Source organism: Apteryx rowi, unplaced genomic scaffold, assembly GCF_003343035.1.
Source record: "Apteryx rowi isolate R43461 unplaced genomic scaffold, aptRow1 scaffold_284, whole genome shotgun sequence".
In the NCBI taxonomy this organism is placed as follows: domain Eukaryota; kingdom Metazoa; phylum Chordata; class Aves; order Apterygiformes; family Apterygidae; genus Apteryx; species Apteryx rowi.
Window position 1 is genome coordinate 307,782 of NW_020449241.1, and position 14,449 is coordinate 322,230.

A 14,449-nucleotide genomic window follows, 5' to 3' on the forward strand; every position below is an offset into this window, starting at 1 on the left:
ATACATATCAATAGACTCCATAGGGAATCTCACATGTTACTGCTCCTAGAAGCTGGGATAGTTGAATGCAGCTGGAATTTCTGTAACCTCCATCCACCCCCAAAGCTAACCACAAACTACCTCCCATCCTGCTGCACTCGAGGGGCTGCCGTAGCTTCTTCCCCTCTTATATACGGCTCTACATCCTGCCTCATTCCCTCCCATCACTGGGATGGGATCCTCTGTTCTTTTTCCTACGGCTAGGGCTTGAGGTACTTCCATTTTCCTTTTCTCCATGGCTAATGTCTCTGATGCTCCCACATCATGGCCTCATTCCCCTAAATCAGCGCACCTCCAGACTACGAACCCCATTCTCCCCATCAGAAGTTTTATTTCCTCCACCACTTCTCCCACTGCCAGAAGCCCTACGTGCTCCTATTCCCAGTGGAGAGAGCTTTTGCTTCCCATCTGATTTGAATTCCTCCCTCCCTGTGTGGGCGATGAATCATTCAGAGTAATGGCATTTTAAAAACTCTACAGAGAAGGTAGGTAGACTCAAACCTGGGGGAGTGCATACAAAGTAAAATGCTAGTGGGTGCCTTCAACCCGGAGACCAGAGGTTGCCAAACTTCCCTGGTGTTTGAATAGCACCTGAGGAGCGGGATGCTTCGTCCTGGACGTGTCTGTGGATGGCATCGGCCACAGCCAAAACTACTGCCCTGTTTTTTATATATATATATGTATGTACGTGCGTGTGTGTGTGTGTGTGTATAACATTTAATATTTAATCTTTTATTTATCATTTATCAAGTCATTATCATATCACAGAAAAGTCAGAAAGAAGTTAATAATAAAAATTACATAGAAGAAAAAAAGAATAAAAACTAAAAAAGTCTGTTTCTATTGGATTTTAATGTTTGAGGAAACAAAATCCTTACCATGAAATGCTTCTCTGTCAATAATACTGCCCTTTCAATGAAGAAGCACTGAATGTAACACTTTTCAACTATTGGCTTAACAACTACTGTCCTTTCTGAGGAAAGTGGAGTTTAAGTCTTGTTATTCCTCTTAGCCCTGCAGAGGTTACCCTGGCTCACACATCACCAACAGAAAAACCTTCTAATTACAGGGTGATAGGAAACAGTGGCCACTGGTTCTCACCTGGACACTGTCACCTTTCCCACTATAGCCCATGTCGCAGTGGCATTTTCATTCTGAGTTACAATTTGATTTCAGGCAAGAAATGAAATGCTTACTGCTGGAAAATCTGCAATATTCTTTAGCACCTGAGCACAAGGAGCAGAAAAGCTACAGTATGAATTTGTCCAGAACTTGATGTGCTTAACAAATAGCATGTCATTTAATGCTTTATTCAGAACACCTACATGTTTTGTTCCTGTTACTTTTACAGCTCTTACATGTGACAAAGACTAATTTTTCACCAGAGGAGGGAGGAGAGTGAACAGCTTATGGACTTTTAAGCACGGCTTTCTTCTGAGAATTAAATATAATAATAGCAATACGAGGTTCCTTACYAGCTATGTCTCCATGACTTCTTTTAAGCTTGTTTAGCCTATAATTGAAGGATAATGTTTCTGATTGCCAACTCTGCCAACTCACACTGACATCAGAAAACCAAACAGTGTTCTTTCTGGCTTACGTTTCATCACCAATAAAGAATTCTGCAAACTAAATTATCCTCTGTGTGCGGGAGTATAATCCTTAAAATTATGGCCTTGGTTATGTCTGTGCAATCCCCGGTACCCTGCAAAATCTTTGTGGTGCCTATACAATCCAGTAGTCAGTGTGTACGGCCCAGTGTTTCTGCTCTACCCATGACGCTAGCTCTGCTGCCACTGAAGCTGCCTAGCTCAAGTCACGGTGACTGACGGTTGACGTTCAAAGCTCCCCAGCGCATCCCCCAGAGTCAGCTCTCCTGTAACAGCACGTGCATCTGGGACTCCAGGGGATCTAAGTTATGCACGCTTGGGATGAGCATCTTTTGCTCAGAGAGAGGTGCRTTAAACATCTCCACTGGAAGCACAACTTCCATGGATACAGTTCTGTTACAGCCRTTTATGTGCTAGCTGCCAGCCTGACTGGGCTGAACAGGGACAGAAATAGGGGACTATAGAGCTAAAATCTTAAGTCCTTGAAGAACTACCTACACCTTGCATAACACGTCCCAAACGCTGCATTATACAGAAGCCAAAAAGAGCTCAGGWTGACATACAGATCCTGGGCTCAGTCACAGACCAGACAGAAAACTCAGCAGTGAGCACGATGCCAYGTTGCCACTTCAGAAGAATCACCTTCTAGATTGAAGCAGCTCTTTAACACCAATAAACCTCCGTTTCGCTTTGGTCATGCTTCTTCCCTGCCTAATTGCACTGCAGTTTAGATTCTCAAGCTATAACTAAAGAGATCAGAAACAACAAAGAAAACAAAATGCGTGCAAGTGTTACATGCACAAGTATGGAGCATAACAGTTGTTATAAAAACTTATTTTTGAGTAAATTGACATTGCAGGGTGTTGTTTTTTTTCACTCAGGATTTCAGACAGAAGCTAGCAAAATTTAGTTATAAACATTTTAATTCTCACCCAAATCAGAAAGTGACTCAGCACCGCAAGGAAAAGCAAGACTAAATGTTATGAAGTTTTGACAAACCCTGCTGAGGAATGAGCAAACAGCAGTCCAACTTGGAAGCAGACCCACAACTTGCATCTGAGGAAAACTTTGCTGACTATATTTTGGAGTGGGTTTGTCATAGGGCAGTCTCGCTTCAGAGACAAATCCCAAGTGCGTACTGAATTCTGTATCAAATAATTCCCTTCGGGGTATAAATGCAGTCAGACGAATTCCAGAGAGCCTAACTGAGGAAGCAAAATCAAAGTCCTCAAATACAAGAGGAAAAAAATAACTTTCATTCCATGTTTCTCAGTCACAGGCACCTCTTTCTGGCTTCAGGGCGATTCCACCACTATTTTCAGACTTCTCATCTTTCGGCCGTATCCACAAGACAGCTGGCCCTGCCAGACTGAACTGCCCGGCCTCTACTTGTCTCCAGCTTGGGATAACTTAAAGATACCGTTTCTGAGAGCAAGCCCTTAGATAACCTGCACACTCAGATAACCCCTGGCTCCCGTCCTGCATCTCTTGAAAGATCTGCCCACTTGTCCGGCTTCTGCAGGAGGCTCTCTGAGAGGAGGGAAGGGGAGATAAGGGCGATGGAGGGATCTGGGGGAGGGCAGGGGAAAGGGGAGGCGATGGAGGGCTGGAGCTGAACCGCAGGCGAGAGGGGGCTCTGGGGCACATTCAGGGTGGCCCGCCCACCCGCATGCCAAATCCCAGTGAATCTCTAGCTTCTACCCTTTACATACAAAAAGAGCATAAATGCTTTTACTCCTCTAGGTAATTCTTATGCAAATAGAGGCAAGGCCCAGTTACAGGAAGCTGCTGCTCCCAGTGCAGGTTTGCATCAGTTCTCTGTTTCACAGATACCAAAACCTGAGTACAGCCCTACCGCGAGGAAACACTGTGTCAGATCTAGGCTCCAACAACAGGCAAACCTAGAGGTCGGGGCAGCAACAGGCAGAGCCCCAAATCTTCAGCAGAAGCCACTAAGTGACGCCAAGACTGAACTCGGTTCCTCTGCCTATCGCAACCGCTCGGGCTGGGACTCCAGGCGAGGAACTGGGCAGAAGGAGCAACAACGCCATTACCTTCCCAGCAAACAGCGAGTGCTTCTGAAGGCTATGACATCTGTAGCCCACTCACTCTCGCTCCAGGGGTTCCTGTTTCATATCCTGTTCTGATTTCTTTACATTTAGCACGTAAACTATTTCAAGTACACATAGGGAAAAAAAAGCTTTTTGAAAGTAGTTATACATACATATTATAACACATGAAAAGTTGTTAGRAATTAAGATCAAAGTTAAGGTGCAGTCTAACCAAAAATAAGTTATTTGGTTTCCAGCAACCTTCTAACATGCACCTTGAGGGAACTCCCAACTTGCAGAATTGTTACAAAAGTTGCAAACTAAAGGCTAGAGCCAGCAACTTTTTAATTATTATTACCTCTTAATTAATACAAGTCCTTTGGAGTCAGTGGATCTATGTGAGGAAAGCAAAGATTAGTTATGGGAGCAATAACAGATACCAGCACTGACTTCAAAAGACTCTGAAGGGAAAAAATCTCTCTCAAACAGTGCCATAACGGTGGAAGTTGGAGCATGTTGCAGAACTTAGGAAACCTCATGTTCCTTACCTTTTGGAAAGAAATGCTTTAATTTCTAGGAAAGAGAACTTTTCGCAGCTGAAAGCCGTACCACTGTGCGGACATTGCTCTGATGGGGCCGACTACTGCACCCCTTTTTGCCACCAGAGAGCTCCTGAAGGCTGTTACATGGGCTATTATGGGGAAAGGGCCTCAGCTTTGCAAAAGTGGAGATGGGATTATAGGCTTCTGCTGGGCTTTCTTAACTCAGACCTACAGAGATGTAACATACATTTCTCTGCTGCCTTTGTTTTTGGGGGGCTTTTTGTTTGTTTTTGTTTTTGTTTCGTTTTTGCCATCTACTCTTGTTTTGGGAACTAACCAAGGGAAGTTAAACCCTCCTCTACGACACCCATTCCACACTACAGTATCTGTTTCCCAGTCCTTCCAATAAATGTACCTGCTATTCTGTCCAAATATTGCACCAAACACAATAATATGCCCATATTTTAAATTGCAAATGAGTTTGATTCAGTCTAAGCACTTACCTGCAAATGGTTTTCCAACAAAAGGGGTAAAAAGATATCCCAACCCAAACCGAACAGAACATCCCAGCTATTGTCTTTAGTGACAGTGATGACAATCAGACTTGAAATATTCCATGCAATAAAATACCGAGTGCAGGTAGCTTGGCTCAGACTTTCACGCTGTAGGTTATGAATGTTTTGACAAATTTATCAGACTTGCAATCAGGAAATAAGCAAGGAGGCCTATGACACTTAATGCAAGGAATGTATTTCCCAAATGGAAATACATTTCCCAAATGGAAATACATTCCCATACCATCTTCAAGGGCGTGTAAGTCTTCAGTGAGTAATACAACAGCCCTGCTCCCAGTGTGGTTCTTTAAATTTGTCTTTGAGATTACCTATAGCCACAGGAACTGCAATACAGAGTTACTGCTGTTCCTCAGTCAGATCTGCRTGCAGTAACACTGTAGCTTACATGCTGTCTAAGGGCATGCTCCTATTGGCCATGCAAAGATCTTCTATCAGCTCTGGAGGTGCAAGAGGTACAGCAATTTCCTTTTAAAAAGCTTTGGTACTTGTACCTATTTCAAGTTAATCTTCACTGGCAAACAGCATTTCTTATTTAGAAGTTAGGTTTTAGGACTCACATGCATCATTATGCATCATTTTCTCGCAGCCTCTCCAAAACAACATGAGGATCTTTTTTCTTGGACTTTCACACCAACTCCCTGTGTGAGATGTGCCCAAGCTAAAAAAATCATTTGGATCATGTAAATACTAAGATGAGGACTCTCCCAACTGAGGGGAAAAAAGAGGGGAACATACGCCACATGCAGAAGGATTCCTTTTGCATTATCGGTTCTTAGAAACTTTGACTGTTTTGTACACAGTAAAACTGCCTCTGTTACAGACTTCTTTAAAGCCTGAAGAAAGAGATGTTACAAAAGGGAAATCCTACAGTGTGCAGCTGATTTAGCCTGCTTTTAGGACAACACAGATTGAAGAGAGAGGACCCTCATGACTTGCTTCACCTTCGTCTTTCCCTTTCTGTTAAGGGTTTCGGCAGTGTCACAGAGAAGATGTTCAAGGGCACTGCAATCGTGAAGCATAAAAAGCTGTCATTTCACTTCAGGCAGAGCAGATCCAAGTGGATGAAGTACCACAGAAAAGGTTATTTGTGCACATTTATAGCACCTCACAACTCTGCAGGTTGAAGACTATGCAAATAAATGCATACGAGGAACCAAAGAATACAATTTTCTCAGTCAAAAAAATGTTTTGCCCTTTTTCATCTTCATTTATATCTGTCTTTTATCTCCTAAAAGAAATCTTGACTATTGTTTATATGTATTGAACTATTTTTAATGTACTATATGGAACAGTGATGAGTTTACACTTCCCTGAATATGATTTGAAGGCTTCAAAATCTATTCAGACAGGAAAGCAAATATACTCTTTTTAAAGACAGATTAAGTGACTACAGAATGAGATATAATTAATATAGTGTATCACCGCATTCTCCAAGGAAGGGGGGGTGGAGATTATCACCATGAAATACTAGCTGTAGATTAGATAGAATATGAAAGAAAAACAGATTAAAATGTGGATTGTGGCTCTTATTCAGGTACACGTACTTAGCAGAGTAAATTTCACCTAATAAGTCATTTTTGCTCCATCAACCAACCGCTAATCTCTGGTAACAGCGTTCCAGGTTACCAGCTGCGTTGCAATACACGGAAAACGAATGCCTCGCGCAGATCCTGGATACTGTATTTGCGATGCTGTTGACACAGCAGAGGCTCCGCGCGCTCAAGCTGCAGCCATGTTCCCTGTTTCTATAAACATGCTCTATTTGAAAAGGGGCTACTATGGGCACACATGTGCCGTTTATGGCTAGTTTCGTGCCAACATAAATCAAGCACAAATGCCATGTTGGTGACATAATGTAAGACTTATGCCTGAGAGAGTCCACATACACAAGCAAGTGGGTTCCAAAGCAATTAATTTGAGGAGTCATCTTACATTTCAGTCTCGCAACCAGCCAGATCGCCCAGTGGTTCCCTTGACTTTTTAGTGTCAGGCTCCCCAAATTTCACTCTTCCATTTCCTTCACTTCCTCACCTTTCAGGGTCAGAGCTTAACACAGCAAAGGGAAATGAAACAGAGAGAAACAAAACAAAACAAGCCGCGGAGCAGATTAAAGCCACGTTTGACATTCAGGGGAACATGGTTCCTTTTTCAGCTACAGGTATGAAGTGCTAATAATTTTGTGTCTACAGCTCACAGTATAAACATGGTGAAACAAAATGAAGATTTTCTAAATGCATCTTCACTCAAAAAATGTCCTGGCATTTTAAATTAATTCTATTCTTTCATGTTCAAGTCAGCTGAATTCTAAATTGCCTTCATCGCGTAGAAATGGTCTGGGCAGTAGAGAGCAACTTTGTTACGCTTCCCTCCCTCGCCTCTTGGGGCTCGAAACRAAGAGTTTCTGAGGGGAAGGTGTTTGCAGAGCTGGCCACAGAAATGTGTGCTTCCGCTTGTTAGAGAGAAGCTGGCTGCCAAACGTCTTCTCCTGAGTAGGATCAAGAAATTTACCACCAGCCTGTGACTCTCGCACAAGTCCTACTCTAGACATAAAGAATATGACTGTGCCATTAGACAACACACCATACACCAATCCACTCCGACAAACTAACTTGCTAGAATCAGAGTCCAATTCCTTTTCCAGGAAAATCAAAAAATTAACTCTTACTACCCTCAGTGGAAGCTGGACTAAAATTTAAGTGAAGAGACATTCACTCAGTCATGGGAGAAAATGGCTCATCCAGAAGCAGATTCAAGAGGAGAGAACTTTTACGGGACGTAATTAGCTCTTGCTTACCCCATTTATATAGGCTGCCCTGAGTCAGTGGGCATGAGGCCCCTTACGAAATTCATGGGATCAACCTTCCACCTGGGATTCCCATGTTTTGTGGCTCAGAAAGCTGGCACTGTCTCGCAGAGCCAACACAAAGGTTATTAATATAGTCCCACACCATTTCTCCCTATATTGTGGTCCTCTCCTCCTAAGCAAGTCAGAGGGACTACAGCATATTTCTGCACATCCTAGACCATCACTAAGCTGCACCAATTCCATACTTGTTTGAGTAATACTAGCACAGAACTCATCACTATCAGACAGCCTGTTTAAGTCTTGCGTTTCACTTTTAAAGGAAGGTTCCTTTTAAGCTCAGCCTCTGCCTTTTGGAAAGGATTTCAGCCTTGTTTCTGATTTAGTCTGATGAATGTGCAGTAAGTGCCAGAGAGCTGCCTCAATACTTAATGAATGTATTTAGAGGAGTTTCTATAGAGCTCATCGTTACAGCATGATCGCTCTATAATGAGGGAATGCGAGAAGCCAGCAAGAGAGGTCAAACTTCACGGACCTGGTTAGAAAGGCCCAGAAAAAACATGTGAAAGCTGGTAACAGAGTATAAGAAAGCAAGGCAATGACTAACCTTTCCTGGAGAATAAGTGCTTACATAGTTAAACTTTTATCAAACAGGCAGAAATGAAAGACCCTCATTCCCAAGTGGATTGTTGCATTTCTTTCTCATTTTGGGATCAAAATGCCAAATTTCAGAACCTGGTGCCATAGTTTTAAAAATTCTAATATAAGGGACTATACACTAGTGGCTTTTTCTACAGCAGCTTAAGTAGACATATGATATTTCCTGTAAAGTAGCAGAAACAATGATGACTGTGAAGATTTGAGGGAGGAGCTAGATTTGTTAAAAGTTTATAGTTTGTTATAAGAGCCTCCTTTATTTTAGAGGAGAAAGTGTAATCATTTCATAATTAAGATACGTGAACATGTAGAATAACTAAATAAAGCCATAAGACTAAGCCTCCCAGACACAGCTTAACTGAACTCAGGCTCATGTAGGACCCTCTTACTCAAGTCTGAAGACAATTCAGGCTTCTGAAAACTCAAACTAAATGTTCAAAACTTTAAAGAATGGTTCTTTAGCTCAGAGGTGAAACAAGAGTAGCTTTTGAGCAGCAATCATCCCAAATTTAGGACCGGACTCTTCTGCTGCTGCAAGACACATGGAGGATTCTGCCAGCTCTGAGACAAGAGAGAATTATGAAAGAAAACATACTGTAATAATCAGCCTCATTTAACACAGAAACGAACGGGAGGAGAGTGGGGGAGTTAAAAAGAATGTGTGAGTAGGAAAGAAACACAGGATAGACTTGAGGCTTGACTAAATCTTTTGAGCTTCTAGGAAAGGAAATACATCAGTATCTGATGTCTTGTCACATCCTGCTCCTTGCTTTCAAGATATTTTGCATTTCCCAAACTTTTAAAAGCTAGAAAGAGAACAATACTCTRCTTTGCATGTGATGGTTGGATCTTTTGCCCTCTCATACCTGTGGTTGTGACCACTACCAAACATTTCACAAAAAGATAAAAAGAAGTTTGCAATAGGCAGCTTTGGGCAAATCAGCCCACATGGAAATTTTCTTCCTTGGCCCTAACAGTCAAAGCTTGGTTTGCACCCTGAAGTAATTCCTGAGCCTTACACAACTCTTTAATTATTTTCAGTACTTGCTGCAGTCACTGAAGCGTCCTTATTAACTGTATAAATGCACATTTTTCAGGGTTCTCCTGAATTATTCCTGGTGATATTTTGTGGCAGTTAATTTGTTTTAAGATCTGGGTTCCTTCAAAGACGCCTCAACCAGCTGCACATTCCTACCTCACCACCAAGCTCCTGAAATGTGTATGCACTCTGTACAGATGAACTGCTCTCAAAGTGCAGACAGTTCCCCTCCAAGGGGCACAGAAATTATCCCAGCACTGAGGTCTGGGAAAAGGGGGCAAAAGTGCAGGAATTCCCATGCTTTCCCACTGTGGGAAGGTGATGGCTGGAGAGCCCGTGGCCCAGCTCCCCACCCACCAGCTCCTGCCTCAGGGCAGCCATGGCTCCCTGGGCAGAGCCCCTTGCCATGAAGGTGTTAGAGCCCGGGGGTGGCCAGACTTGGCGAGCCACGGGCAGAGGATCCATGGTTGAGGTCGCACAGAGAGTCTTTGCGATCTCACTTCCCTACACGGAGGGTTGGGTGCTGGGGCTGGAGGAGGATTTAATCTGGCCACAGTTATTCTTCCTTACGCTGCTCCAGGGAGCTGCACCCATCAGATACTGATGCTAGGAGACATGCTTTGAGAGTCCATCTTCCAGTGGTCCCTGGGAACCGGTTTTGGGCCAAGGAGAAGTCCTTGAGCAAAGGGTGAAGGAGGAAGGAAGCGGGAGCAGAGGCTATGGGGAACTTGCTGGACACTCACTGCAGTCTCAGCTACTCCAGAAGATGTACTCTTGGGGGAATGGGCAGGGAGCCTAAACCAGTGGTTTTAAAGCTGGAGGAAGAAGTGGAACAAGTCCTAAGAGTATGTGGGAGGACACGGAAAAGAAAATTAGAGAACCGCTGGTATAGACCCTTAGGTCAGTATAATCAGCAAAGGAACATGCAGTAAGCCAGGAATGATTTCATGCAGAGCAATGATTTTGTGCCACCAATAAAATACTGTTGGGAGTAGACATTTAAAGGGTAGGCTTAGCCTGGGTTTTTCATACTTAGGAACACAGGCAGTCAGCCTAGCTACAGAGCTGAGGGGAAATGATTTATGAGGACAGAGCTAATGCTTATAGCTAGGTTAAACAACAAGTAAGGGCAGACATAACAGTCTACAAATACCCATAGGAGTAAATGTCAAGGAGTATGAGGAATTGTTTTGAACAGCAAGATAAATTTCCTAAGACTGAGGAGCAATGGCTTGTGATACACTCTGCCAAACAGGCACAGTTTTGTCTGTCGTGGCTAGCCTGGGCAAAGCACGAGCAAATAAAAAGTATGGAACAATTCTGCATTGCCGGACAAGTGGAAGAGACTACTGAAATCTGTTCCACGTTTAGATCAGCTCCATTTCAGCAGAAGATACCTGCAATGTTCAGCGAGGCACAGGAGTAGCATTCTGGAGATGTACTGCAACTGTTTTTCTCATTATGATTTTGGTGATAGCAGCAATTACACACCTTATTTCATCAAGAGAGTTTCAGGTTGATTGTATACATGAAAAAAATCACAGAGCTGCTATTGCAAAGGAATAAGCACAAAGATCACTCATAGCTAGAAAGACTAGCCACCACAGCAGTTTCAGTACAATTAACACCAAATTTATCCTGCACAGAGGATGAGTGTTAAAATTAGACCCTATCTAATGCCCACTTAAACCCCTGAAATAGCTCTTACACGGACTTGAGCTTTGCCCAGTGCTGACCACCTGCATGAGGGCTGAAATCCAGCCCAGGGCCCCATTTCAGGGAGATAAAGATTTCCGTAGGAGGCCGAGGGAATGTGCCTGATGCCCCACGCTGCGTGGACAGAGCTGCCTGGGCTACACTGTCAGCAGTCAGGGAAGGAATCCAAGGCAAAAGCAAACCTACTAAAAAAAGAATGCTACTTTGGATCCCAGCACGGCATTGCAACTGCGGCCGGGTCAGGAACAGGAGGCTACAAGTAGCAAGGTAGAAGGGGAAAATGGAATTGCCTCTGAATCCCTCAGATCGTGAAATTATGGCCTAACTTAAGGAAATAAGTACAGGTAAAGGGAAAAAAGAGAGCTGCTACATACATGGTAGTCTTGAATTGTGGTAAGGGGGAGGGGAAAGGAAAACTGAAACAAAGCCAATGCACAGCCACAGGAAACAAATGCAACCCTAAGATACCTTTTATCTCCCTCTTTTCTGGCAGTCGCCCCTCTCCCAATCCATGCAGAGTAGTTTGTGCTCTAGGGATGATAAAGCAGATGGTTTCCTCACTTCTTCCTGCCCTGATTCAAGCAGGTCAGGAGCACAGGAGATGAAATGCAGTTGCCATTGCATGGTGGATCAGGGGTGCTCGGTGTTAGCTCACTCGGGGGTGCCAAGAACCTAATTCTTACTTAGCCCTGACTCCTGAAAAGCAATCCCAATGCTGGGTGGCCAGTGACAAGAAAGTAGAGAGTAACTGTTCCCTGGCTCCTGCATATAGGAAGAGAGTAAATTCCTTGCACTTATCTCCAAGAGTATACGCTACTTGCATGTTTTTCAGAATAGTGAAGTGAGAAGGGAAGAAAAAATATATGAGGAGCCATGCATGATGCCTATGGTAAGGGGGGAGCTGTGTGAAAGCCAGGAAAGCTGGAGCGAGATTTGGCTGATCATCCTGTGGCAGGTCACTTGATGGCTACCTGGCTTGAATGCACGCACAGAACAAAACACTTTGCTAAAGCACTGTAAAGAGAAGAGATGGATTTTAAAAGTACTAAAAGCACACTGCAATTTATGTCTCCCTTCTTAAGGCTAGGAAAGAGTTGACCATCCTGTAAGAAGTTTCACTCAATGTCATAACAATATTTCAAAGCACTTTGCCAAAAGACTAAGGAGAAATTCAGGTTTAAAGAACCCATAAAGCTGAGGAACCCATCTTCAGCTCCTTACTCCTTTTGTCTAAGGTTTACAAGTGGCAGGAAAAAAGTACTGAGGAAGAAAAGCCTTGTAATTAAACCCTTAACTTGAGATTGAGGTTCTTCCTCTCACCTTAGCTTAACGCCTAAAACATATTCACAACAGGAGGTACCTCTTGCTATATATTTGTAAACACTATGTTGCTTAAAGATATACACTATATGGAATAAAAAGATCTGTGATGCATGGCATGCTCTATTCTGCTAAGAGGCTACAGTGGAAATAGCCAACTGACCGTGCAGTAGGATAGCTTCTGTGGTAAATATATCTAAGAAAATGAAGGCAGCTTCATGGTACATAAAATTCTGACCAGGAGAGATTTTGAACCTACTGTTTGTCCCTGTGTCAAGGAAGGAGAGTGTTTTTTTCCCCTTCCAGACTTGTTTGGGGCTTTTTCTCCTCAAGATATGTTGGAGGAGCACGAAGGTAAAACAATTACCTGAACAGAGCCATACATGTTGTAAACTTTGACTCTTCCTAAGAAGCATTTTCCGTCTTAAAATAGCTTCCAAAGAGTGAGAGACTTTCTGCCCTATACATTTGTTTCATTAGTTTTGTGGTGTGTCACAATACATCACATTAAAAACCATGGTAGGAAACAAGAAAAAGAAAAGGATCTTTACTGTGAATCTTTACTTTTGTCTGGAATCCTTTTCTAGATGTTTATGGCATCCCATAAAGTTGCTGAAACATGCCTGCTATATTTTTAATTGTCATTATAAATGCCAAACCCCAGAAGTCTTGCTTATATTGTATGCGAACACAGTGTCTGCTTATGTTCAAGCCCTCAGGCACTTTAAATAACTCTACTGTACACAGAGAACGTTGTTCATTTTGTTTTTACAGTTTTTGCCTGTGTAGAAGGAGCTATAACGTCTTGAGAACATAAATGTATGTTCATAACCAAGGAGCGAGATCACAGCTGGAATCTACCTGAGCCTTGGATCATATTTCAGCTGTGGCAAGAAGCAAAAGAGCAGCTTATTTCTCTGTTTAATTTACAAGAGCTGCAACTGGAACAGCACATACTAGACTTACTGATGTAACACGCAGGTGAGTGTGTGTTACAGGTCCACCTCTGTGCCTGATCCATAGGGAACACCACTCTGCTTCAGCCAGACTTAAGAGCCATTACTGCTGCAGCCCTAGAGGGACCTGGGCTGAACCCTGGTGGGTTAGTAAAGGTGGCAGCTGCCATAACAGATTTTTGTCTAGGCTAGAAACCTGAGGCATAAAATGGGGGCCTTTTTACTGATTCCAGTGAGTTTTGCATCAAGCCTCCATTGTTCTGTGTTATAGAACAAACTATTAGAGAGAATCCATAAGCCTTTCTCTTTCAAGGATTAAACAGGAGCAGATCATAATTTCCTTTAAATACATTAATTATTCACCAGTATCCAATAAGTTTTATTATGGTCTTAAAAACAACAGGAAATATATCTTCATACTCAGCTCAAATTTGCTCCCTACCTATATTCCGAAACTCACATTTTATGTTTAGAAGTGATGGGCCATGAAAGTCAACAGGCTCATACTTATTCCCTGAGTAAAGACACAGACAAGTATCTGGCCAGTGTTCATTTTTCACATTAATTTGGTAGAAATAATCCCACAATGCAATTCTGCCACTTCCTTTCTGTAGGAATCTCCGCAAGTAGGTTAGCATACTGTGGCTTTCAGAAAGCTGACACACAGGAGGTATGAGCAGAGAGGAAGTAAATTAACTTCAGGGTTTGATTCAGCACTGGAGAAAAGCTCCTTTAGCAGTACTCAGTCACCCACAATAACAGGAGAAGGTACAGTCCCTCCTCTAGTCCGGCCACACTACCCGACAAGGAAAATTCTGCATAAGTTAGGAATACAGACACGGAGTCAAAGAAATAGGAGCTTCGTTTATCACCTCAGTATGAGTCCCTGTAGCAGTCCTGTAACAGCTGTCATTATTTGTGACAGGCAAAGTAAAGGAATAGATGGAGAAACAAAGCCCTTCATGCGAGGTAACACTTCCCCCACCGTTAAACAACCACCTTTTTTTGTAACCATATGTACATGGGTCATGTGGGGCTTTCCTTCCCTTGAAGTTTGGGTTTCCTGAGAGGAAGAAGGGCTGAAATACAGGAACAAGTGGCTGCACGCCATTTCCAGCAGCGTAGCAGATCTTCCTTATTG

General features: G+C 43.0%; 1 protein-coding gene across 30 annotated transcripts in view; it reads right to left on the reverse strand.

Moving 5' to 3' along the window:
- Window positions 1-14,449, reverse strand: part of FGGY (FGGY carbohydrate kinase domain containing) — a 343,412-nt gene that overhangs the window by 241,388 nt on the left and 87,575 nt on the right. The gene's annotated exons all lie outside the window — the stretch shown is intronic.